This window comes from Chiloscyllium plagiosum, unplaced genomic scaffold (assembly GCF_037043375.1).
Source record: "Chiloscyllium plagiosum isolate Xiang-an unplaced genomic scaffold, Cpla_swu_hap1 HiC_scaffold_2, whole genome shotgun sequence".
In the NCBI taxonomy this organism is placed as follows: domain Eukaryota; kingdom Metazoa; phylum Chordata; class Chondrichthyes; order Orectolobiformes; family Hemiscylliidae; genus Chiloscyllium; species Chiloscyllium plagiosum.
The window spans coordinates 45,615,423-45,643,383 of record NW_028270140.1 but is presented as its reverse complement, the minus strand read 5'-3'; the positions used below and the strand labels follow the sequence as shown (position 1 = coordinate 45,643,383).

Below are 27,961 nucleotides of genomic sequence, written 5' to 3'. Positions count from 1 at the left end.
TATGTTACTACAAGTCATTGATATCAACAGTACTCAATTCATTTTAATAGCATCCACAGAAGACATTTTACAAATGTACGGCTCTCGTCAGCACCCATTGTGGGAATTTGAGGACGAGATCATTAAATTGTGATGGATTTTTCATTCACTGTGGATTAGAAAATCCTACAGGGTCTGTTGACCTCTGTGCCCTGATTCCCAAAATTAGCTGCTGCAAAATGAAATCTTGTCAGAAATCAGAAATCCAGATTCATAAAGTGTAACTTTTTACTTTAAAAAGAGACTGAATCTGATTCCATGTGTGTGGAATATTCTACAAACATAACGATCCAGTCAATATCATTGTATTTATCAACAGTAAGTATCAAGTAATTCTCTCACGGTACAGCTGCTTGTACAACATTGAGAAATGAGTTGTCTTTTTGTCTTGGATATTGGAAGACCAGCTGGCATTGTGTTGTCTGTCTCAATCTCAGAGACAAACCGGTTAGTAACATCATCTAACTGCTCATGCTGTTGCGAAACGGAGTCAAACAGCTCCATTTCAGCATTCACCAACATTCTTTGAGACTTCTTCATCTCCTTCTCCAGGAATGGGACATCATCTAGAAGTTTATTAAAGAATCTGAAACAGAGAGAGAACTCCATTTGTGTACACTGAGGATTATTGGGATTGATTGTTGTTTCTTTCCTCCCTCTGTCACTGCACTCTTTATACCCGATAATGAGATTTTGTGACTTTTTTACAGCACTTGTGACTGTTCAGACATAAGACTTCACATCTCCAAAAAACAATTTGAATGTTGAATTCAATGCAGAAAGCAATGACACAGTCTTCCGCAAACAGCAACAAAATGTGAAAAATCTGTCAACTATTTACAATACTGGGTCTCTGAGGTGAAACTTGTCATACATTGATAAATGTCAAATATGGCCAAAATGTAATTAATTAAACATATACTCTTCCCCCAGTCGTGACCCCATCGCCTGACATTAAGCCAATTGTACCACTTGCTGTACCCAGAGTTACTTGCCACTATTTGGATATTCCATAATGCACCATAATCCCTGGCACCAATGTTGTCCTTGAAAAGCCATTTACATCTGAACAGGAACCATCAGCCTGGAGCTGCCCTGCATGGTCACTAATATTTGCCCCAGAAATGGAAGAGGTGGGAAATTAGCTTTGAGGACAGGAAACTGGGGGTCCTGGTGGGTGGGGTGATGCAGAGGAATGTCGTACTCTTCTCCCAGTTTGACAGTAAAGGGCATGACACCAGAACCTGCCAATTGGTCTGAGGTTGCCCCCTTCCCACCATGTCAATGTTGACTCAATTGTCTCCAGTTATGCCTGGCAGTATAGGAAGAATGACTTTCTCTGATCATCCAGGCTAAGAGACAAATCTTCTCTCTGTGCTTCTATTTTTCTATCTCTGCCTCTGCACACACCATCCATCAATGTGTTTGTGCTATGATCTTCACCATTGCTTGCAATATCTTCTCTCACTCACTCTCACCCACCTCGACACCTTTAATCCTGCATTACCTCTACACTGACCCCTCACTTGCTCATGGCAATTCACCACATTTGCCCCGATACACAAGTACTAACAGCTATGCCACCCACTTTTACCTCAGTCAATTTCCCCACTTCCTCTCAATCCAGGGGAAAAGAGCTCACAATCGGGCAGAATGAGCCAGGACAGGTTGTGGGCTGCCCAACATATGGCCCCTCACTCCTTAAAGAAAGGATTCATGATCCTTATTGTTTCAAATGCCTGGCTGGCCATACTTAATCCTCTAGATGTGTATTGGACACTGCCCTTGACTTACTGTGTCACCACCCTTGACTGAAGGCTGTCTCCCTTGACTGATTCCTACGAACAAACATTACGCATTACCTGGCTTTGTGTTTGCACCACACAGCAAGGCAAGACAGAAGTCTTGGATGCTTGGGAACTCTTGCTCAGGAGACAAAATGCAAAAAGGTAAGGCAAGGCAAGGTAGGGAGTATAAGCATCCAGCATGATCCACACCGTGAGCTGGATGCCTGTCCCTGAGCTTTTAGTCCCTTTCAAACAGAATGTTGAACTTGGGGAGTAACAGCCAACACACACTCTCTCTGTAATCCAAGAGTCTGAGACCAGATTCCTCCTGATTGCAGTTACATTTTTCAGATCAGTTTAATAGACAGTGAACCTTCACAACTTAGCAGAGCTGGATTTAATCTCAGCATTCTATACAGTGGGCAGGACCACTATCATGGCATTAAATACGAGACAATGCTTCACTTCTCTATGCGGCATAGAAGTACAGAAGGTACAGCACAGAAACGGTCAGTAAGTAAAGCTGCCCGTTGGTGAGGCTAATGTTTAAGTCGCCTTTCTCGACTGCAAGAGGATAGTTGCAAAGTCCCAATAACATCATAGTGGGTCTGTCAACACAGCAGGGGATAAGGTGACAGAGACTGACTCCTTCACAGCTACATTGAGGGAAAGGTGTTCACTGCCCATTCCTTTATTGTGGACCTCAGTGACTTCACAAGACAACCATGGGAAATGGACTAAATTGTGTTCAATGTGAAAGAAAAATTCTGCCGTCATGTGAGACACACACAGGCTCATTATCAACTAGAGTCACTGGATAACTGTCAGGTTCAGAAATCTACTGATTTATTTGCGTTCCTTTCCACTTGAATGTTGCTGAGGCCAATTAATGTTCCACTTCCTCACTGAGTTTAACTAACAGGTTTGACTGAAAATGTTAAAAATTCATTTTTTGGCATTGTAGGCTCAGACAATGTTCAGAGTTCAATGATTATTCCTGCATCTGGGCTAATAGCATGGAATGTAATACTCACCGAGCCCATGTGAAAAATGAGAACCCGCGCAGACTTTGAGGAACTCTCTCATTAATTCAGGATCACAGAGATTTGTGAACACATGATCATATGAATAGGGGCCAGGCTCAACAGAGGGTAGCAGCAGTTCGACTGCAATGATGACCACCAGACACTTCATCGCAGCTCACAAGTGATCAGCTTTAGCTTCTTCTACTCTGAGGAGAAAGTGAGGTCTGCAGATGCTGGAGATCAGAGCTGGAAATGTGTTGCTGGAAAAGCGCAGCAGGTCAGGCAGCATCCAGGGAATAGGAGAATCGACGTTTCAGGCATAAGCCCTTCTTCAGGAATGGGGAAAGTTTGTCCAGCAGGCTAAGATAAAAGGTAGGGAGGAGGGACTTGGGGGAGGGGCGTCGGAAATGTGATAGGTGGAAAGAGGTCAAGGTGAGGGTGATAGGTCAGACTGGGGTGGGGGCGGAGAGGTCGGGAAGAAGATCTCAGGTTAGGAAGGCGGTGCTGAATTTGATGGATTTGACTGAGACAGGGTGGGGGAGGGGAAATGAGGAAACTGGTGAAATCCGAGTTCATCCCTTGTGGTTGGAGGGTTCCTAGCCGGAAGATGAGGCGTTCTTCCTCCATCCGTCGTTTTGTTGTGGTCTGACGATGGAGGAGTCCAAAGATCTGCATATCCTTGGTGGAGTGGGAGGGGGAATTGAAATGTTGAGCTACAGGGTGGTTGGGTTGGTTGGTCCGGGTGTCCCAGAGGTGTTCTCTGAAACGCTCCGCAAGTAGCCGGCCTGTCTCCCCAATATAGAGGAGGCCACATCGGGTGCAGAGGATGCAATAGATGATATGTGTGGAGGTGCAGGTGAATCTGTGGCGGATATGGAAGTTTCCTTTGGGGCCTTGGAAGGAGGTGAGGGGGGAGGTGTGGGCGCAAGTCTTGCACCTCCTGCGGTTGCAGGGGAAGGTGCCGGGAGTGGAGGTTGGGTTGGTGGGGGGTGTGGATCTGACGAGGGAATCACGGAGGGAGTGGTCTTTACGCAATGCTGATAGGGGAGGGGAGGGAAATATATCCTTGGTGGTGGGGTCCGTTTGGAGGTAGCGGAAATGATGCTACCTCTACCTCCAAACGGATCATCCGCTGTCATTTCCGCTACCTCCAAACGGACCCCACCACCAAGGATATATTTCCCTCCCCTCCCCAATCAGCATTCCGTATCATCCGCCGTCATTTCCGCTTGATCTTGAGTGCCCCTCTACCTGCACTGGGAGAGTTGAATAAAACTCACAATGCTATCAGAGTAGGATTGTCCCAACAGCAGGGGAAGAGGGACAGAGACTGATGTCTTCACAGCAGGGTAAGTGAGGAACATGAGAGGGAGAGATGGTCAGTACAAGGTCCTCTTCTCCATTGTCTTTAAAGGAGAGTCCTGGGAAATTGTAGGAATTGATATGTCCCTTGAGAACCGGTTTACTTCAGTGATGTGCGCAGTGTGTCTTTCACAAACGGCAAATTTTCCTTAGAAATATATCGGAACATTACAAAATGAACAGCCATTAACTAGAAGCCATGACTGGGCACTAGTTATGAGTCAGCTCTGCCAGGTCAGAATTCTCCATCTCGTCAAGTGAGCTTGTCCGTTGGGGCGCAGGATTAGTTCATTCATCCTGCAGGTTAGAAAAACAGAAACTCTCAAATGTTTTATAAACTATATTGGCTAATTGGCCGAAACTGGATAAAAGGCTTAAACAGTTGTAAGAATGGGCAAACTCTCTGGATGCATTTAGAAGTGTTTGGAGTGGATGATTTTCTTCAAAAACGTCATTTTGATTTAACACTCTGCCTTACTCTCTACCATTTCCTTTTGATATTTTTGATTTGCCCCTGGTGGGTAGTGCTTGGTAAATGTTTGATTTGTGACGTGGGTGATTTGATGGCTGTTGAATTCAAAGAAAACTGGGTAAAATCTTACTGATATGAATGTTCTAGTCTCACATAATGACATGAAATGGAAACTGCAAATATATAACTGAGACAGTTATGTGCTGCTTGCAATGGAAGACAGGTCATTGGTTTCTTAACTCAACACATTCAAATGGTTTACTGGAGATGTGAAGTGTTCTGTCTGAGCAATTGCATGTGTAGTGTTAGGATCACAACACCCTATTTTCTGATATAGGGAGCAAGAGAGTGCAGCTCTGACAGAGGGATAAAAGAACATGGTCAATCTCAACCATACTCAGTGTTCACAGGTGGAGTCGTATCTCTGTTTCAGATTTTATGTGATCAATCAATGAATATGACTACATCAGCAAGTTGGCAATGGGAAGGCTCAAAGCACATTGGAGAACTTTGGGATTCAGCGGTTTTAGTTGGATCACAAACAAGAACCTATTGACAATGGCTCCAGCCAGTATGATCAATTAGCTGATGAATTTAACGAGTTTGTCTCTGAGACTGAGGGTAATGACACAAAGCCATTTTCTCTTCTAAGTGGTTTAATTCTCAAGATTCGAAGAGGGTCTCCACTTGCTGAAAAATGTTGTTCCAGTAGCTGTGCCGCAGCAGAGATGTTTGCAAAATGTCACTAATAAAATTATGTAGATTACATCTTTGGGCCGATATATTGTTCTACACAAATGGAATGAGAGACTCTGATTTCAAAGCAAAAATTTAGATTTTATGATTTCAGACTCATGATAAGAACTTTCACCTTGAAGCAGCTAATTTTCAGAATCAGGACTGAGAGGTCAGCAGATCGCCTGGGATTTTCCAACTCACGATGACTGAGAATCTCTGCAGTTTGATCTTCTGGTTCTCAAATTGCTACAGTGAGCATTGATTCTGAGAACAACTTCTTAAAATGTCGACATGAGTAAATAATTTTTGTAGTGTCCATGTTGAGGGCACCTAGAAAGCAATGGTGAAAGTAATTTAAAAATATCCTTTTACACAGATGATGGTTTATGTGTGGAATGAACTTCCAGAGGAAGTGGTGAATGCGGGTACAGTTACAGCGTTTAAAAGAAATTTGGATAAGTACATGATAAAGAAATGTTTGGAGGGGGCAAAGGGCCAAACACAGACAAGTGGGACTAGTTTATGGTCGGGATTATGTTTGGCATGGACTGGTAAATCAGAAGGGTCTGTTTCTGTGCTGTATGACTCAAAGGAATCTTGGAAAATTTCCAGATGACCCCAAAATTGGTGGCCTATTTGACAGTGACGAACCCTTTCTAAGTTAACAAAGGGATCTTGATCAAATAGGTCAATGGGCTGAAAAATGGCAGATGGAGTTCAATCTGGATAAAAGCAAAGCATTGCATTTTGGTATAACAAAAAGTGGTAGGACCTAGGGGTTCAGGTACATAATTCTCTGAAGTTTGCATTGCATTTGGACAGGTTGGTTAATAAGGCATTTGACATGCTTGCTTTCATCGCTCAGTGCTTTGACTATCGGAGTTGGGAAGTCATGTTGAAGTTGTAGAAGACATTGCTGAGGCCTGTTCTGGAATACTGTGTCCACTTCTTGTCACCCAGTTATAGGAAGGACATTATTAAACTGGAGAGGATTCAGAAGAGATTTGCCAGCGTGTTGATGGGTATGGAAAGTTTGAGTTATAAAGAAAGTCTGGATAAATTGGGAAGTTTTTCATTGGAGGATGTGACATTAAGAGGTGACCTTATAGAAGTTTATAAAATCATGAGGGGTATTGTTAGCCAGGCTGCTGCAAAGAGAGAAACAGGAGGACCAATTGGCGACTACTCCTGAAAATAATTTGTTCGCCAGGAGGCTGCAGGGACACAGAAGTACCATCCACTGACAGGGACTTGGAATGCTCAGTATACCAAAAACTGTTCACACACAAGGGAGAACAGCTTGTGAACTGAGAATGTTCAGAGTCCAGATACTGCTTGGGGCCAACCATATTCTTCAGAAAAAAAGTAAGAAAGATGAGGTAATGCAGAAGCCTTATTTGGATGAGGGACAATGAGGTCATGCTACCTAGCTCCTTGTTCTTGAGCCAATAAGGTAAAGACATGCAACTAACAGATGAATGTGAGCCAACAGGAAACAGACACCACAACTCGAGAAAGATAAGGGAAGAGAATAAAAGAAGACCCTTGTGGTATACAGGCAACGACAACTCTGGAGACTCACCATGACAAATCAGACCCTACGTCAGGCACGTGGAGACATGGAGAGAGAGAGAGAGAGAGAGAGAGAGAGACAGCAGCATGTGGCCAACATCAGCCCTCCTTAGCAGAGCAGAACAGTTTTTCAGGTCCTTCTGTGACTGCTCAGGCAGTGTCAGGGGTCTCGGGTGGGTGAAAAATAGTTTTTTAATTCAGTTTATGGGAAAATATATAAGCTCTTTTTTGTAAGAGAACGTATAAGAGATAAGAGCATCATTCAATATATTAATAAAGTAACTTGTGAAGTTATAAGAACTGACTCTTCTCCTCTCCGCACACACCAGCAGCTGCAGTCGGCACCTGCTGGATTCAGACAGCAGCTGGCTGTGGCCAGACTCAAACAGGCTTCAACCGTAACAATAGGGTTAATGGTGTGAGCCTTTTCTCTATGATGGGCGATTTCAAGACGAGCGAGGTACAATTTTAAGGTGAGAGGAGAGACATTTAAAAATGAAGTATGAGGCACATTTTTTACGCTGATTGCAGGTCGCAAATGGAATGAACTTGCTGAGGAAGCTGTGGACATGGCGACAAATACAACGTTTGAAAGACATTTGGATCGATCCATGAATAGGAAAAGTTCAGAGGGATATGGGCCAGGAGTGAGCAGTTGGGACTAGTTTGGCTTGGGGTTATGTTTGGCATGAACTGATTGGACTGAAAGGTCTGTTTCCATACTGTACATCTCGATGACTCTACGACTCTTTGAAGCAAACACAGAAAATGTTGGAGATACTCTGCAGGTCTGTCATCTGTGGGGAGAGAAATAGACTTAATGTTTCCACTCCAGTATGACATTTCTTTGGAAACAGACTAAAATGACTCTTTGTCCCCGAGTCAAATGTGTATTAAGGTCTCTTTTGTCTCTCACGTTTGTTAAAAACAAGCTTGTTTCTCATGACTGTTTTGGAAGGAGCCAGCCACATCGAAATTGCAGGTGCTGTCAGTTTTACAGCCACTGGGAGAGGGTAACCTCCCTCTCCAGCAGACCTCAGGTCCCATTCCTGCACTCAGCTGAATTGCTTCTCAACATCACAAGACACTCAGAGTCTGTGTCAGCACTGTATGTCACACATCCCCAAAAAATGACGTCAGGGCCAGTAAACACTGGGCCTCCTGTGCAACCCACTGAATCTGCCTAAGATGGGTACTTCTGGTCCTTCATGTCAGCCTGCTGCTGCTCCTGGGCTTGCCATCATCCCTGATCCTCTTGTATCCATTTTCACTTTTTTAGGAAGGCAATCACAGTGTCCAGGTTCCCACCAGCAGCTGGGCGCGAAACTCCTGCTGGAAATGACCTCCGTTAGGAACATAAAGGGCAGAAAAGTTCTTTGGTCTCAGAAGAGTCAGTGATGACACACGCTGTGAATGAGGGCTGCACACTCTCCTCCACAAAGTGTAACAGATGAATGTGAGCCAGCAGATACTCCTGACCGTAAGAGATCCAAGTGGATAAGTAAATATGGCCGAACCCCTCAACTGTGTGTGGCCATATCTCCATAACTGCCAGTATTGGAACCCCCAGACAGAAAAATGTTGAGGTCTCAGTATGCAATTCATAAAGAGACCTTAAAATCGAGTCATGGGTAGACAGGATAGTGAAGAAAGCATTTGATATGCTTGCCTTTATTGGTCAGTGCATTGAGTTTCGGAGTTGAAATGTCATATTGTAGCTGTACAGGACATTGGTTAGGCCACTTTTGCAATACTGCGTTCAATTCTGGTCTCCCTTCTATAGGAAAAATGATGTGAAACGTGAAAAGGTTCAGAAAATAGTTACAAGGATGTTGCCAGAGTTGGTGGTTTCAGCTGTAGGAAGAGTTTGAACAGGCTCGGGTCACTTTCCCAGGGGCATCAAAGGCTGAGATGTGATCTGCTTGATGTTTATAAAATCATGAGTTGGAATGGATAAGGTGAACAGCCAGGGTTCTTTCCCCAGGGTAGTGGTGTCCAAAACTAGAGGGCATAGGTTTAGGTTGAGAGGGGAAAGATATAAAATGGACCTGAGGGGCAACCTTTTCACACAGAGGGTGGTGTCCAAGTATGGAACAAGTTGCTCAAAGAAGTGTTGGAGGCTAGTTAAAAATAAGGACTGCAGATGCTGGAAACCGGAGTCTGCATTAGAGTCGTGCTGGAAAAGCACAGCAGGTCAGGCAGCATCTGAGGAGCCGGAAAATTCATGTTTCAGTCAAAAGCCCTTCATCAGGAATAGAGCTGTTCCTGATGAATGGCTTTTGCCCGGAGCCTCGATTTTACTTCTCCTCGAATGCTGCCTGACCTGCTGTGCTTTTCCAGCACCACTCTAATCCAGTGTTGGAGGCTGATACAATTGCAACAATTAAAAGGTGTCAGGATGGTGGCATGAATAGGAAGTGTTTGGAGGAATTTGGGCCAAATACTGGCAAATGGGACTGGATTAATTTGAAATATCTGGTCAGCATGGATGTGTTGAACTGAAGGATCTGTTTCCATGCTTTACAACACTATGACTTCATGACTTTATGTCACCTCCTCAACACCCCAACTCCTGGGCAGATCTTTAATAATGAGATATCTCCTTTAGTCTGGGCAAAACATCATACCATATAGCTGTACTGATGGCTTCAGGCCCTGCCTGGTGTGCCAACATGCAAACAGACTTGGCACAGCAAGGCACAGCAAGGATGCTGTGAATATTGGGTAGACACTAAGTGACCATGAAGAGAGCAAGTGAGTGGCACTGAGATGCAGCCTTTTCCAACCTGTGAGCTGGGTGCCTGTCTGTGAGCACAAAGTGTCCGCACTGCAACCTTTCAATGCTAGTTGGCAGTGCACCCTGGAATACAAGTCTGGATTCCAGAGCACCCTGCCAGTGTGTCAGGGAAGTGTCATGATGGTCATGTTTGATCATGTTGGGTTGGCAAATGTCAGATGCCAATATTTGTGGATGTGAGGTGTGTGCAGCTGGTGTTCATAGATTGTGCCAACATGGAAACTCCTCACAGTTTGCGAAGGTCACCAGGATTCCAATCTAATTTCCATGTTGAGATTTCTTGATGTCTAGCTTGTTTGGCACATTTGGTAATGTAGGAAGCTGAATGTTAACAAGGTGATTTGTACTGTTAGTAAGCTAGAATCCCCCTTCATTGGCAACTCACCACTGCCTAGTAAGAATCTTTGTCACCCCCAAAAAGATTCTGTAAGTTGTTCCTTACGTCATGATAGTCCTTACGAGACTTCTCGCCTGCTTTTTTTTTACTACAAATCCAAAACATTGCCCATTTTGCCTCGGGACATAGGAGATTCTGTTCCAGATGTTGTTTTTATTCATCTGGTTGAAATTCTAACAGGTATTGTGGTAGAATTTGAACTTGCCCTCAGGACATTAGTCAGGAGCCTCTAAATTTCTCATCCATTGGCTTTAGCATGATACCACCAGAGAACAAAGAAAGGTACAGCACTGGAACAGGTCCTTCACCAAGATTGTGCAGACACATGATGCATTTCTGATCTGAAAGACCTTTCCTCTTTATGGTCCATATCCCTCAATTCCCACCCAGTGCATATGTGTGACAAGATGTCTCATCAACTTTGCTATTGTGTCCAGCTCCACCACCACCTCTGGCAGCACATTTGAGGCACTTACCACCCTCTGTGTTAAAATCATTCCTCTCACATCTCCTTTAAACTCGTTCCCCTTTAACCTTAACCTATGTGCCCTAATCATTGATATTTCTACTCTCTGAAAAAAGGTTCTGAATATCCATTCTATCCATTGCCTCATATAATTGTTTAGACTTCAAACAGTTCATTCCTCATCCTCTGGCATTCAAATTAAAACAAATCAAGGTTTTTTTCCAATCTCTCCTCATAGCTCATACACTCCATACAAGGCAACATTTGCCAAACCGCTTCGGTAACTTCTCCGAAGTCTCCATATCATTCTTGGAGTGTGGCAACCTGAACTGTGCACAATATTCCAAATGCACCTGAACTAAAGTTCGATAGAGCTGCAAAACGACTTCCAATTTTTACTGTCTGCCCCAGTCAATGAGGGAAGCAAACTATCGGCTTTCTTGACCACCTTGTCCATTTGTGTTGCCACTTTCAGGGAACAGTGGACCTGAACGCTTAGATCACTCTGTACATTGATTCCTCTGAGAGTTCTGCCTTTTACTGCATACTTGCATCCTGCATTAGACCTTCCAAAATGCATCACTAAACATTTGTGCAGATTTAACTGCATCTGCTATTTCTCCTCCCAAGTCTCCAGCTGATCAAGATCCCACTGTATCCTCTGGCTATCCTTCTCACTTTCTTATTCCCCAAACTTTGTGTCATTCATACCATCTCCCTAAAAAAGATAAACAATGGATTGTCAACTGATTTTGCCTGGCTCAAGTTCTATTTACATTTATAGAGTCACGGAGTTCTAAACTATAGAAATAGACACTTTGGTCCAACTTGCCCAGATATCCTAAATTAATCTAGTCCCATTTGCCAGCATTTGGGCCATATCTCTCAACCCTTTCCATTCATATACCCATCCTGATGTCTTTTAAATGTTGTAATTGTATCAGCCTCAACCACTTCCTCTGGCAGCTCAACCCGTACAAGTACCACCCTCTGCATGAAGACGTTGTCCCTAGGTTCCCTTCTAAACATTTCTGCCCCTCACCTTAAAGCTATGCCTCTTAGTTTTGAATGCCTTTAACCTGGGGAAAAGTCATTGGCTTTTCACTCTAGCTGTGCACCTCATTAGTTTAAAATCTTTTATACAGTTACCCATGAGCCTCCAATGCTCCAGGGAAAATAGCTGCATATCAAACAATGACGAGACAAAATACAGGAAAGAGATAGAGTGCTTGGTTGCATGGTATTAAGATAACAATTTCTCCCTCAATGTCAGCAAAACTGAAGAGCCAATCATCGACTTCAGAAAGCAAGGAGGAGTGCACGCTCCTCAATGGAGCTTAGGTGGAGATGGTCAACAGCATCAAGTTCCTAGGATTTACAATCACCAACATTCTGTCCTGGACTACACACATTGATGCCATAGCCAAGAAGGCACAGCAGCATAATGAAATTTGGCATGTCCATGCTTTTCATGATGTTTTACACATACACCACAGAAAACATTCCATCTGGATGCATCATGGCTTCGAATGGCAACTGCTCTGTCCATGACCATAAGAAACAACAGAGAATTGTGACCAAAGCCTAGTTCATCATACAAGTCAACCTTCCAATCTTTGGCTACATTTACACTTCTCAATGCCTTGAAAGACAACCAACATCATCAAAGTACCCTCCCACCCCATTTATAATCTTTTTTGAACTCATTCATCAGGCACAAGATACAAAAGTTTAAACAGACATACCAACAGATTCAAGAACAGCTTCTTTCCCACTATTACTACACTTCTGAATGGACCTATCAAATTTCATATGAACCATCAATGTACAAAGATTTTGTTTCATTTTTATGAACCTCTGATAGTACACCACATACATATAAAATATGTTGACTCTAAGCATGCAAACATTCACTACTTCAGTTTAGTTCAGTCCAATTTTTTCTCACCTCCATCTTCCTTCATCAAAGGTGTGACATCAGCAAATACACTCACTCATCCTGCCATGTGTATAAATTTCAAATTGAATGGCTGTAATATTAAGGACTCTGCAAACAGTCTGGAATTTGTTTCCTTAAATATCTCCAAAAACATTAAAGGGTTATGATCAGTATATACAATTGTCTCAACCATATTACTGGTATTATAAATGTTGAATTCTTGCAATGCCAACAACAAGCTCAAAGTCTCTTTCACAATCATGGAATATTTCTGTAATTTTCTGAAAAAAAAACAGCCAATATGTTTTTCTACCTTGTTGTCATCTTCTTTCAAGAGTATAGCACTGGCACCCACATCACGCACATCTATAGCAACCTTAAGTGTCTTTGCATAATTAAGTGTTGCTAACACAGCTTTCAGGCTGTCAAATGCCTTCTGACATTTTGTCATCCATTGTTCTTTTCTGCACTTCTTCAACAAGTCAGTCAGTGGAGCAACCATGTTCCTAAAATTTGGTACAAACTTCCAATATAAACCACTCACTCTCAAGATTCGTAGTATTTCCCTCTTTATCGATGCCATGGGATACTCCCCAATAACACTTGTTTTCACATCCTCTGGGGCCATATGTCCACATTCAATAACATGGCCAGGAACCTGACTTGGACTTTTGTGAACTCATTCTTAACCATTGAATAATTCTGACAGATGCTCTAAAAGTACTTTCCATGCGTGAGTAAAACTCACCAGGTCACCAATGTACACCACAAAATTGGGGAATTCTGAAATTACTTCATTGGTTCGTCTTTGCAATGGGACTGATGCATTTTTCATACCAAATGACTGGAATTTCAACTGGTACAATCCGGCAGGTGTCACGAAAGCTGAAATTTCCTTCGCTCTTTTGGCTAAATGTACCTGCCAGTATCCTCTGAGTAAGTCCAATGCTGAAATGTGAGTTACTTTTCCCACCTTCTCAATGCATTCTTACACATACGGAATAGGATATGAATCAGATTTGGAAACTGCAAAGATTTGCGATAGTACACACATAATCATTGGGTACTTCCTGGTTTTGTCAGCATCACTCTGGAGGAGCTTCATTCACTGCACCTCACTTTGATTGTATTGTCTTTGAGCAGGCATTCAATCTCTTTTTGAATCTATGACAACTTTGAAAGGTGAGGTCTGTGAGGGTGATGCCTAATTGAAACCACATTTCCTACATCTACATCATGCATAATTAGATTAGTACTTTCCATCTTATTCCCACGTAACTCCCCACATGATTGCAAAAACTCATCAAGGTCATTTTGATTTTCCTTCAGAAGGTCACTCAATAATTTATTCCAATTTATAAAAACCTCCTCATTGTCCAATTTAACGAGAGGAAAGTCCAATTCAGAATCCTCTTAACTTGGTTCTTCACTCAGTGTTGTTAACAGTAACACACTCCCCTTTTGCTTTCCTTCCTTATCAATGTACCTTTTGAGCATGTGTTCCTGGAAAAGCACAGCAGGTCAGGCAGCATCCGAATCAGCCTGGCTCCCAGCCTCATTCCTGATGATGGGTTCTGGCCAGAAACGTTGATTTTCCTGCTCCTCGGATATTGCCTGACCTGCTGTGCTTTTCCCACAACACACTCTCAACTCTGATCTCCAGCATTTGTAGACCTCACTGTCTCCTCGTAACCTTCCTGCATATTCACGTGACACATTCTGTGAAATATATTTCTGTCTGATAATCTCATGAAATAGTTCACCTCATTCAATCTCTTTTTGATTGGACAAGGCCCGTAATCCTGGGTTTTCATGGTTCATCTTCTACTAAAAGTGATACTGAGAGTTAATCTGTACGTGTTAAGCGAATATGTACATTTTTGGTTTGTTTGCTTCCTGTTTCATCATTGGATGTGCTACTTTTAAATGTTGTCTCGCCAACTCATCCGCTCTATTCAATCTTGCCCTCAACTTTGACACAGATTTTAAAAGTGTGGGCTCTCAACTCTGACTCACCAATTTCTCCTGAATTGGTTTCAATGGTTCTCTCACCTCATGTTCAAAAACTAATTCAAATGGACTGTATTTTGTTGATTCATAAGGTGTACCTCAGGCTATTTCTTGGACATTAAACTCACCTTCCAAGTGTCGGCACATAGTACAAGTCTCTCACACCTGGATTATATTACTAACCTCCTCATTGCTCACAACAACTTTGCATTTCAGATCTTTAGCAAACATTGCAAATAAACCCTGTAAGTTCAGGATTTAACGCATTTCAAATGAACTGTTTTTTGTGATATAGCCCCTGGGGAGCACAATAAACTTCCAGCCAGTTCAAGAAGCAAATGTTCATAAAATAAGACTGCTTTATGTCCCTTAAACAGCTTTATATCAATTTCCCGTTTACCTATTAGTTTTGTTAACAAGTCAGTTTTATGTAATGATCATTATATAGAATAATCAAAGGCAATAATGCCTGCAACTGGACGAGGGAGGGAGACAAATTGCACCTGTACCGATTCCAAATGTTTTTCTCAGCTGAGCAAAAAAACACCATGATCTTCAAAGTTCCACATGATTGCAGTCAGCACTAGTTGTAAAGTAATGTAGTGTACTATTCCTCCAGTTCTCAGTACAGGAACACAACGAGTGACCCAGAACCAGAAAGACAGGACGGACAATGTTATCCACAACCACCATTGTGCCTTGTGTAACACTACAGCATGTTTTCTTTCCGTGCATGGGATTTAGGGCATCATTGAGAAGGCCAGCAATAATCACCAATGGTGATGCTAATGGAAGGTTTACTGGGCCATTTCAAAGGACAGCTGGGAGTCAACCATACTGTTCTCACATAGGAACAATGGTAGCCCATTCAGCTCATCAAAACTTTCTGCTATTGAATACAATCATTGAACACCTCAATAACTTTTATTTGCTCCATTCCAAAACCCGATATGCCACTGATAATTAGACCTCTACCAATCCGTATCTTAAACACATTCAAAGACTGAGCTTCCACAGCCCTCTGTGGTAGCGAATTCGAAAGGTTCACAACTCACTGAGTAAAACAAATTCTTCTTTTACCGAACCTAATTGGCATTGCCCTATTTTTAAATTTTCTCCCCAGTTCTGGCTTCCACAGCCACTAGAAGCATATCACCTGCTTCTACCCTGTCTCTTCCTTTAAGTGTCTGGTAGGTTTCACTGAAATCAAAACTCTAAATTCAAGAGAATACAGACCAATTTTGCTTAATCTTTTCATTCGACAGTCATGATTTGGAGGTGCTGGTGTTGGACTGGGGTGTACAAAGTTAAAAATCACACAACACCAGGTTATAGTCCAACAGGTTTATTTGCAAGCACTAGCTTTCGGAGCGCTGCTCCTTCATCAGGTGATTGTGGAGTATAAGATCGCAGGACACAGAATTTATAACAAATGTTTACAAAGAACGAAGAACAAAGAAAATTTACAGTCCAGGATCAGATCCTTCGGCCCACCAAGCCTGAGCCAATCCAAATCCACTGTTTAAACATATCGCCCACTTCCTAAGCATCTGTATACTTCAGCTCCACACCTACGCATGCATCTGTTCAGACGCATCTTAATTGAATCTCTCGTGCCTGCCTCCAGATGACCTCTGCTGGCAACTAGTTCCAGTCACTGACCAGCCTTTTTACTTACCACGTGTTTGCCCCTTATACTTTTCACCTCTCACCTTGAAAGCCTTTTCTCTCGTTATTGAATCCCTCACTCAGGAAAAAAAACTTATCTCTATCCACCCTGTCTATACCCTTCATTATTTTGTAGACCTCAATCAGGTCCTCGCTCAATTTTCTTTTCTCTAATGAAAACAATCCTAACTTACTCAACCTCTCTTCATAGCTAGCACCTTCCATACCAGGCAACATCCTCATAAACCTTCTCTGCACCCTCTCCAAATCATCCACATCCTTTTGATAATGTGGCGACCAGAACTGTACACAGTATTCTAAATGCAGCCCTATCACAGTCTTGTACAATTTTAACTTGACATGTCAGTTCTTACATCAATACCCTGTTCGATGAAGGCAAGCATAACATATGCCTTCTTGACCACTTTATCCACTGATGCAACCCCCTTCAGGGTACAATGAACTTGAACTCCCAGATCTCTCTGCATATCAACTGACTGAGGATCTTCCGTTTATAATATAGTTCACTCTAGACTTGCCAAAATGCATTACCTCAAATTTGCCTGTGTTGAACTCCATCTGACATTTCTCTGCCCCATTCTACAGTCTATCTATAGTCTCCTGTATTCTTTTGACAGTCACCTATGTTTTCTGCTACTCCACCAATCTTCGTATCATCTGCAAACTTACTGATCAGACCAACAATGCCCTCTTCCAGATCATTTAGGTATATCAAAAACAACAGTGGCCCCAACACTGACTCCTGGGGAACAGCACTGGACACCTTTCTCCATTTTGAGAAATTCCATTCATCTACTACTCTCTGTCTCCTGTTGCTCAACCAGTTCTTTATCCAATTAGCTAGTACATCCTGCACACCATGTGACTTCACTTTCTCTCTTAGTTTACTGTGGGAAGCTTATCAATCACCTCAGTAATGTCCATGTTAATGACATCTACAGCCCTAATTTCATCTATCAACTTGGTCACTTCCTCAAACAACTGTATAAAGTTGGTAAGGCATGATCCCGCCCGCACAAAACCATGTTGTCTATCTCTGATAAGCACATACTTTTCCAGATATAAATAGATTTTATCCCTCAGTACCTTCTCCAGCAACTTTCTCACCACTGATGCCAGGCTCACTGGTCTGTAGTTACCTGAAATTTCCCTACACCCTTCTTGTACAGGGGGACAAAATGAGCAGCTCTCCAGACCACCGACACTTCACCTGTGTTTACAGATGCTACAAAGATATTTGTCAGTACCCCAGCTATTTGCTCCCTTGCCTCCCACAGCAACCTGGGATACGTCCCATCCGATCTTGCGGATTTGTCCACCTTAATAACCTTTTGCCTACCCAACACAAACTCCCTCCTTATCGTGATCCAGAGAAAACAAGCTTCTATCTCGAATCTCAAAATACATCATGACCCTCTCCTCAGTGAACATTGATGCAAAGAAATCATTGAGAATCTCACCCATTTTCTCAGGTCCGACACACTACCTTCCTTCCTTAATCTTTAGTGGACCAACCCTTTCTCTTGTTACCCTCTTGTAACTTATATATGAATAAAAGGTCTTGCAATTCTCCCTAAGTCTCCTTGCTAAAGTTATTTCATAACCCATTTGAGCCTACTTGATTCCTGTTTAAAATTGGCTCTACTCGCCCGATATTCCTCCAAGGATCGTTCTGTTCTTAGCTGCCTGGACCTTATGTCTGCTTCCCTTTTCCTTAGTCCAAGCCCTAAGTTTATGTGCCTTACCCACTATACTTCTCGTATTAATGTATATGCACTTCAAACAGCCAGTTCTTTTGCATTCATCTGCTTTCTGCCTACTCTTGCCCTTGGTAATGCTAACGTTATGATCCTTATAGTCTCTAGGTTCCACCTCACTGTCCAGTAGTCTTTGCCTCTAGTTCCCAGAGCCCTGCCACATCAGTTTAAAACCTCCCCAACAGCTGTAGCAAAAACTCCCCTAAGGTCAATGGTTCCAGTCTGGTTCAGATGTCGACTATCCAATTTGCAATAGTCCAATCTTCCCCAGAACAGGTCCCAATGTCCCACAAATCTAAACCCCTCCCTCCTACACCATCCCTCAAGCTATGTGTTCATCCTGCCTATTCTTTCATTACTACCCTGGCTAGAACGTGGCAATGGTAGCAATGCTGAAATCGCTACCTTTGAGGTCCTCCTTTTAACTTTTCTCCTAGCACCCTGAATTCTGCTTTTGGGACCTCATCTTGCTTTTTACTTACATCATTGGTGCCTATATGCACCACAAAAACTGGCTGCGCACCTTCCCTTTTCAGAATGCTCTGCAGCTGATCGGTGACATCCCTGACCCGAGCACCTGGGGATGATGGAAGAGTCCAATGAGGAGAGATTGAGAAAATAGGCTGTGTATTCTCTGATGTTCCAAATATTGAGAAGTTACCTCGATGAAACCTATAAAATACTTAAAGCGATAGCAAGATAAATGTCAGTAAGATGTTTCCTCTGGTTGGGGAGATTACAACTCAGAGAATATAATTTCATAAGAAGGAAGAAGCAATTGAAGACAGAAATAAAGATAAATTGTTGGGATTTTGAAGTCATAATGTGGATAAAGCTATTGAACTGGATGATTAGCGATGACTACACTGCAAGATGAATAAGGAGCAATGGGCTGAATGGCCATCTCCTGCTCTAATGCTGCCGTATCCATTAACATCGTGACCTGCATATTTCTGGTGAATATTTCCTGTTCACGAACAGCTTCATCAAAATGGCATCCAGAACTTAAATGGGAACATCAGACCAGATGCCATGTTGAAGGCAAGATGGCAGCTAAGTCAAAAGAAAATGATCTGAATTTTGAATTAATTTCTCCTGAGATGGTTCACTAAATGGTGAAAATACACACTGTTGAAAGAAAAACTGAATGTGATATGTCATTTTTCATGAAAGAGACGTTTTGAAAGTCTGACTTTATGAAATGAACCAATACAAATCCATTGACATTTTTCATTTTTTTACCATTGCTATGTTACTATAAGTCATTGATATCAACAGTACTCAATTCATTTTAATAGCATCCACAGAAGACATTTTACAAATGTACGGCTCTCGTCAGCACCCATTGTGGGAATTTGAGGACGAGATCATTAAATTGTGATGGATTTTTCATTCACTGTGGATTAGAAAATCCTACAGGGTCTGTTGACCTCTGAGCCCTGATTCCCAAAATTAGCTGCTGCAAGATGAAATCTTGTCAGAAATCAGAAATCCAGATTCATAAAGTGTAACTTTTTAGTTTAAAAAGAGACTGAATCTGATTCCATGTGTGTGGAATATTCTACAAACATAACGATCCAGTCAACATCATTGTATTTATCAACAGTAAGTATCAAGTATTTCTCTCACGGTACAGCTGCTTGTACAACATTGAGAAATGAGTTGTCTTTTTGTCTTGGATATTGGAAGACCAGCTGGCATTGTGTTGTCTCTCTCAATCTCAGAGACAAACCGGTTAGTAACATCATCTAACTGCTCATGCTGTTGTGAAACTGAGTCAAACAGCGCCATTTCAGCATTCACCAACATTCTTTGAGACTTCTTCATCTCCTTCTCCAGGAATGGGACATCATCTAGAAGTTTATTAAAGAATCTGAAACAGAGAGAGAACTCCATCTGTGTACACTGAGGATTATTGGGATTGATTGTTGTTACTTTCCTCCCTCTGTCACTGCTGCACTCTTTATACCTGATAATGGGATTTTGTGACTTTTTTACAGCACTTGTGACTGTTCAGACATAAGACTTCACATCTCCAAAAAACAATTTGAATGTTGAATTCAATGCAGAAAGCAATGACACAGTCTTCCGCAAACAGCAACAAAATGTGAAAAATCTGTCAACTATTTACAATACTGGGTCTCTGCGGTGAAACTTGTCATACATTGATAAATGTCAAATATGGTCAAAATGGAATTCATTAACCATATACTCTGCCCCCAGTAGTGACCCCATCGCCTGACATTAAGCCAATTCTACCACTTGCTGTACCCAGAGTTACTTGCCACTATTTGGATATTCCATAATGCACCATCATCCCTGGCACCAATGTTATCCTTAAAAAGCCATTTACATCTGAACAGGAACCATCAGCCTGGAGCTGCCCTGCACAGTCACTAATATTTGCCCCAGAAATGGAAGAGGTGGGAAATTAGCTTTGAGGACAGGAAACTGGGTATTGGACACTGCCCTTGACTTACTGTGTCACCACCCCTGACTGAAGGCTGTCTCCCTTGACTGAGTCCTACGAACAAACATTACGCATTACCTGGCTTTGAGTTTGCACCACACAGCAAGGCAAGACAGAAGTCTTGGATGCTTGGCAACTCCAGCTCAGGAGACAAAATGCAAAAAGGTAAGGCAAGGCAAGGTAGGGAGTATAAGCATCCAGCATGATCCACACCGTGAGCTGGATGCCTGTCCCTGAGCTTTTAGTCCCTTTCAAACAGAATATTGAACTTGGGGAGTAACAGCCAACACACACTCTCTCTGTAATCCTAGAGTATGAGACCAGATTCCTCCTGATTGCAGTTACATTTTTCAGATCAGTTAAATAGGCAGTGAACCTTCACAATTTAGCAGAGCTGGATTTAATCTCAGCATTCTCTACAGTGGGCAGGACCACTATCATGGCATTAAATACGAGATAATGCTTCACTTCTCTCTGCTGCATAGAAGTACAGAAGGTACAGCACAGAAACGGTCAGTAAGTAAAGCTGACCGTTGGTGAGGCTAATGTTTCAGTCGCCTTCCTCGACTGCAAGAGGATAGTTGCAAAGTCCCAATATCATCATAGTGGGTCTGTCAACACAGCAGGGGATAAGGTGACAGAGACTGACTCCTTCACAGCTCCATTGAGGGAAAGGTGTTCAGTGCCCATTCCTTTATTGTGGACCTCAGTGACTTCACAAGACAACCATGGGAAGTGGACTAAATTGTGTTCAATGTGACAGGAAAATTCTGCCCTCATATGAGACACACACAGGCTCATTATCAACTAGAGTCACTGGATAACAGTCAGGAACAGAAATCTACTGATTTATTTGCCTTCCTTTTCCAATTGAATGTTGCTGAGGCCAATTAATGTTCCACTTCCTCACTGAGTTTAACTAACAGGTTTGACTGAAAACGTTAAAAATTCATTTTTTGGCATTGTAGGCTCAGACAATGTTCAGAGTTCAATGATTATTACTGCATCTGGGCTAATAGCATGGAATGTAATACTCACCGCGCCCATGGGAAAAATGAGAACCCGCGCAGACTTTGAGTATCTCTCTCATTAATTCACGACCACAGAGATTTGTGAAGACATGATCATATGAATAGGGGCCAGGCTCAACAGAGGGTAGCAGCAGTCCGACTGCAATGATGACCACCAGACACTTCATCGCAGCTCACAAGTGATCAGCTTCAGCTTCTTCTACTCTGTCCAGGAACCTAGAACAAAATACTCTGATCAATTTCGAATAATTCTACTGCACAAATCGGATCTGCATTCAATGGCAGATCTCAATTTCTTTTCCTGTTTAAAACTCAAATTGAACTGGTCTCTGTATTGTTTCAGCAGAATAATTTCCAAACCTTCTCAGTCTCTCACTTCGTTCTAGCTTGCATCCTTTCCCTTTTTCGAGTGACCTTGCTCTCTTACAGGAACTTATCATTATCAGACATTAACTTCTGTCCTTTTTTCTGGAAACTTCTGAAACCATACTTACACGTCATTTTGCATAATGTCTGAATCAAGCATAACCATAACCCTTTAATGATTAATGCTTAGTTAAGCCCATTGTTAAATATTCTAGACATCTATCGGTTGTGACTTGTTAATTCTTCAGTCAGAGACATTTTATAAGTGAACAACTCGCTATCCCTCCCGCAAATCCTGGGAAGCATTCAGAAAAGGAAATCTGAGAAGAAACCTTCTGCTCATCAAAAACCCATATCACAGATCTTATGAACAAAAATGATTGACCTGTGTGAGATATTGGTTTGTAGCCTCGTTATATTCCGTAGAACCAGCTCACTATATTCCGTAGAACCAGCTCGCTGATGCCACTATGATTGTTAGTTTGTAGTGAGTAGATGATGTCATTGATGCACAGTGCAGGAAATAATTCATTCTTTCTATATACTAATCAGATTATTTTGATTGATCCTCCTGGCTTGTTGCCAATGAAGAGTTGATTCAAAGAACAAAGAACAAAGAAAATTTACAACCCAGGAACAGGCCCTTCGGCACTTCAAGCCTGAGCCGATCCAAATGTACTGTCTAAACCTGTCGGTCAATTCCTAAGCATTAGTATCCCTCTTCTCCCCACCTACTCATGCATCTGTCCAGACGCATCTTAAATGAATCTACCGTACCTGCCTCTACCACCTCTACTGGCAACGTGTTCCAAACGCCCACCACCCTCTGTGTGAAGTACTTGCCACATGTATCCCCCTTAAACATTCCACCTCTCACCTTGGTGCATGACCTCTCGTTATTGAATCCCTCATCCTCGGAAAAATCTTGTCTCTATCCAGCCTGTCTGTACCCTTCATGATTTTGTAAACCTCAATCAGGTCCCCCCTCAATCTCCTTTTTTCTAGTGAAAATAAACCTAAACTACTCAATCTCTCTTCATAGCTAGCACCTTCCATACCAGGCAACATCCTCGTAAACCTTCACTGCACTATCTCCAAAGCGTCCACATCCTTTTGGTAATGTGGCGACCAGAACTGTACACAGTACTCTAAATGTGGCCGAACCAATGTCTTGTACAATTTTAACATGACTTGCCAGCTCTTATACTCAATACCCGTCCAATGAAGGCAAACATACTCTATGCCTTCTTGACCACTCTATCCACCTATGCAGCAACTTTTAGGGTACAATAGACCTGCACTCCCAGATCCCTCTGCCCATCAACTTTTCCCAAGGCTCTTCCATTCATTGTATAATTCGCTCTAGAATGAGACTTGCCTAAATTCATCACCTCACATTTGTCTGGATTGAAAGCCATCTGCCACTTTTCTGTCCAACTGTCTAGGCTATCTATGTCCTCCTACATTCTCTGACAGTCCCCTGTGCTTTCTGCTACTCCGCCAATCTCTGTGACATCTGCAAACTTGCTGATTATACCAACAATGCCCTCTTCTAGATCATTTATGTATATTACAAACAACAGTGGCCCCAATATTGATCCCTGTGGAACACCACTGGTCACCTTTCTCCATTTCGAGATATTCCCTTCAATGACTACTCTCTGTCTCCTGTTGCTCAACCAGTTCTTTAGCCACCCAGCTAGAACACCCTGCACACAATGTGACATCACTTTCTCCATTCGTCTGCAATGGGGAACCTTATCAAACGCCTTACTAAAGTCCATGTATATGATATCAACAGTCCTTCCTTCATCTAACAACTTGGTCACTTCCTCGAAGAACTCTTTTAAGTTGGTAAAGCACGATCTCCCCCACACAAAACCATGTTGCATATCACTGATAAGCTCATTCTTTTCTAAATATAAATAGATCTTATCTCTCAGTACCCTCTCCAGCAACTTCCCCACCACTGACGTCAGGCTCATTGGTCTGTAGTTACCTGGAATATCCCGACAACCCTTGTTGTACAGTGGGACAACATGAGCAACCTTCCAGTCCTCCAGCTCATCACCTGTATTTCAGGATGCCACAAAGATATCTGTCAGGACCCCAGCTATTTCATCTTTCGCCTTCCTAAGCAACCGGGGATAGATCCCATTCGGGTCTGGGGATTTGTCCACCTTAATAACCTCTAGCATACCCAACACATCTTCCCTACGTATGCCAACGTGATCCAGACGAATCAAACTTTGATCTCTAATCTCAAGATTCATCATGTTCATCTCCTCAGTGAACACTGATGCAAAGTACTCATTCAGAATCTCACCCATTCTCTCAGGTTCGGCACACAGCAATTCCTTCATTATCGTTTGGTGGACCAATCCTTTCTCTAGTTATCCGCTTGCTCCTGAAATAAGAATAAAATGCTTTGGGATTTTCCTTAATTCTGCTTGCTAAAGCTATTTCACGACCCACTATTATTGTGGCGCATGAAACTGACAGCATCATAACCACATGATAAACAAAATCAGCGCCCATCTGTGAGAGATTCACATTGGTAATTGAATAAGGAAGAAACAGTTTTAAACTGAGAGTAGGTGAAATTATATGGAGTTTAAGGATAGTATTAATGAAAGGTGTTATGATTGGCTCTGATTGTACTGTATAGTGAAGCTTACCCAATGGAATGAATGGCGAATGTCTGTGCCAATTTTGCAATGTCTCTTGATGCTGTGATCTGTATATTTCTGGTCAAAATTTCCTGTTCACTGACAACCTCACCAAGATGCATCCAGATCTTGAGTTGGGCATATCAGTCTCACATGCCAGTTTGGGAGACAAGGCAATATATAAATCACCAAAATAGGTTAAAAAGAAACGTATCTAAGTTCCCAAGAATTTTTGAGTCATAGTTTCTGCTTCACCAGTCCATGGCAACCATAATCTCGACAAGACACCCTTCCTAAACCGGCAAAGTTGGGCTTAATCTCAACTGTCCATACAGCGGGCAGGGCTACTCCCTTGGTATTAAAACCTGGCCAATGTTTCACTTTTCCATGTTGCATAGAATTACTCACAAAATACAGCACAGAAACACTCAATGGGGACAATGGGAAAGGATAATGTTGATCTTGAGTGCCCCTCTACCTGCACTGGGAGAGTTGAATAAAACTCACAATGCTATCAGAGTAGGATTGTCCCAACAGCAGGGGAAGAGGGACAGAGACTGATGTCTTCACAGCAGGGTAAGTGAGGAAAATGAGAGGGAGAGAAGGTCAGTACAAGGTCCTCTTCTCCATTGTCTTTAAAGGAGAGTCCTGGGAAATTGTAGGAATTGATATCTCCCTTGAGAACCGGTTTACTTCAGTGATGCGTGCAGTGTGTCTTACACAAACAGCAAATTTTCCTTAGAAATATATCGGAACATTATAAAATGAACAGCCATTAACTAGAAGCCATGACTGGGCTTTAGTTATGAGTCAGCTCTGCCAGGTCGGAATTCTCCATCTCCTCAAGTGAGCTTGCCCGTTGGGGCGCAGAATTAGTTCATTCATCCTGCAGGTTAGAAAAACAGAAACTCTCAGATGTTTTATAAACTATATTGGCTAATTGGCCAAAGCTGGATAAAAGGCTTAAACAGTTGTTAGAATGGGCAAACTCTCTGGATGCATTTAGAAGTGGTTGGAGTGCATTATCTTCTCCAAAAACGTCATTTTGATTTAACACTCTCCCTTACTCTCTACCATTTCCTTTTGATATTTTTGATTTGCCCCTAGTGGGTAGTGCTTGGTAAATGTTTGATTTGTGACGTGGGTGATTTGATGGCTGTTGAATTCAAGGAAAACTGGGTAAAATCTTACTGATATGAATGTTCCAGTCTCACATAATGACCATGAAATTGAAAGTGCAAATATATAACTGAGACAGTTATGTGCTGCTTGCAATGGAAGACAGGTCATTGGTTTCTTAACTCAATGCATTCAAATGGTTTACTGGAGATGTGAAGTGTTCTGTCTGAGCAATTGCATGTGTAGTGTTAGGATCACAACACCCTATTTTCTGATACAGGGAGCAAGAGAGTGCAGCTCTGACAGAGGGATAAAAGAACATGGTCAATCTCAACCATCCTCAGTGTTCACAGGTGGAGTCGTATCTCTGTTTCAGATTTTATGTGATCAATCAATGAAAATGACTACATCAGCAAGATGGATATGGGAAGGCTCAAAGAACATTGGAGAACTTTGGGATTCAGCGGTTTTCGTTGGATCACAAACAAGAACCTATTGACAATGGCTCCAGCCAGTATGATCAATTAGCTGATGCATTTAACGAGTTTGTCTCTGAGACTGAGGGTAACGACACAAAGCCATTTTCACTTCTAAGTGGTTTAATTCTCAAGATTCGAAGAGGGTCTCCACTTGCTGAAAAATGTTGTTCCAGTAGCTGTGCTGCAGCAGAGATGTTTGCAAAATGTCACTAATAAAATTACATCGATTATATCTTTGAGCCAATATATTGTTCTACACAAATCAAATGAGAGACTCTGATTTCAAAGCAAAAATTTAGTTTTTATGATTTCAGACTCATGATAAGAACCTTCACCTTGAAGCAGCTAATTTTCAGAATCAGGACTGAGAGGTCAGCAGATCGCCTGGGATTTTCCATCTCACGATGACTGAGAATCTCTGCAGTTTGATCTTCTGGTTCTCAAATTGCTACAGTGAGCATTGATTCTGAGAACAACTTCTTAAAATGTTGACAATAGTAAATAATTTTTGTAGTGTCCATGTTGAGGGCATGTAGAAAGCAACGGTGAAAGTAATTTAAAAATATTCTTTTACACAGAGGATGGTTTATGTGAGGAATGAACTTCCAGAGGAAGTGGTGATTGTGGGTACAGTTACAGAGTTTAAAAGAAATTTGGATAAGTACATGAAAAAGAAAAATTTGGAGGGACAAAGGACCAAGCACAGGCAAGTGGGATTAGTTTATTGTCGGGATTATGGTCGACATGGGCTGGTGAAACAGAAGGGTCTGTTTCTGTGCTGTATGTTTCTCTGACTCAAAAAAGTCTTGGGAACTTAGATACATTTCTTTTTTCCTTATTTTAGTGATTTATGTATTGCCTTGTCTGCAAACTGGCATGTGTGACTGATCTGCCCAACTCAAGATCTGGATGCATCTGCTGAGGTTGTCAGTGAACAGGAAATTTCCACCAGAAATATACAGATCATAACATCAAGGAACATTGCAAAATTGGCACAGGAATTCACTATTCATTCCATTGGGTATGTATACTTCACTATCCAGTACAATCATAGACAATTTAACACCTTTCACTAATACTATCCTCAAACTCCATATAATTTCACCTAATCTCAATTTAAAACTGTTTCTTCCTTATTCAGTTACGAATGTCAGTCTCTGTCCGATGGGGATGGTATTAAAGGAACAGAGTTTAAGGAGTGTGGTAAGATTTTCCACTGCGTTTGCCCTGTGCTGTCCCTGAATTGTTTAATGGGGACAGTGTTGAAGGAACCTTACTTTAAGTTCAAAAGAGATTTATTTTGCATGTCCAGCGTGAACACATGAATAAATTACCTCTCGATTTAGACTCAGGAAAGCTTGCTGCTCGTTAGGATTGAGAAAAACACACTTTCCTTTTAAAACTGCAGACCATGAAAACAAACAGTTGGGAATGAAAAGGAAGTTTCACATCTCTCCCATTCAGATCCATAACAGAATTGCATTTGAGATCTCGAGCAGTTAGGCTGAAACAAGCTGAATCAGACCTGAGATAAATGAATTGGAAGCAAAAGGGGAGAGTTTGACAGCTGTAAATCTTTTCTTTTTAAATAAAGGAACTACATCGGCAGATTTTCCATATACGGAAATGAGAATATTGAATGGTATGAAATAGTTAATGGAACAAGAAAGATTTAACTCAGCATAACTTCAGGATGGTCTTCTGCTGAACCAGAGGGATACCAATATCCTGGGGGGGACATTTGCTAATCCGCTTCAGGTGGGTTTAAACTAATTCA

General features: G+C 42.0%; 3 long non-coding RNA genes across 5 annotated transcripts in view; 1 reads left to right on the top strand and 2 right to left on the bottom strand.

Moving 5' to 3' along the window:
- Positions 1 to 21,966, bottom strand: part of LOC148151878 (uncharacterized) — a 64,841-nt gene extending 42,875 nt beyond the window's left edge. The window contains exons 1-3 of one of the 3 annotated variants that reach the window (XR_015760160.1): positions 21,912 to 21,966; positions 21,559 to 21,767; positions 19,229 to 19,923 (exon numbers count right to left, since the gene is read on the bottom strand). This is a non-coding gene — a long non-coding RNA (uncharacterized LOC148151878). Of the gene's footprint in view, positions 1 to 12,400; positions 13,099 to 19,228; positions 19,924 to 21,558; positions 21,768 to 21,911 lie in introns of those variants that run through there. The other 2 variants (XR_015760157.1, XR_015760156.1) reach the window with 2 other exon arrangements.
- On the bottom strand, positions 26 to 2,991 carry LOC148151879 (uncharacterized). Its single transcript, XR_015760164.1, has 2 exons — positions 2,861 to 2,991; positions 26 to 625 (listed from the first exon to the last, which is right to left on the bottom strand). It is a non-coding gene; the product is annotated as an uncharacterized LOC148151879 (long non-coding RNA).
- Positions 620 to 27,808, top strand: LOC148151877 (uncharacterized). Its single transcript, XR_015760153.1, has 4 exons — positions 620 to 3,223; positions 27,029 to 27,205; positions 27,326 to 27,387; positions 27,779 to 27,808. It is a non-coding gene; the product is annotated as an uncharacterized LOC148151877 (long non-coding RNA).
- The last annotated feature ends 153 nt before the right edge of the window (positions 27,809 to 27,961 follow it).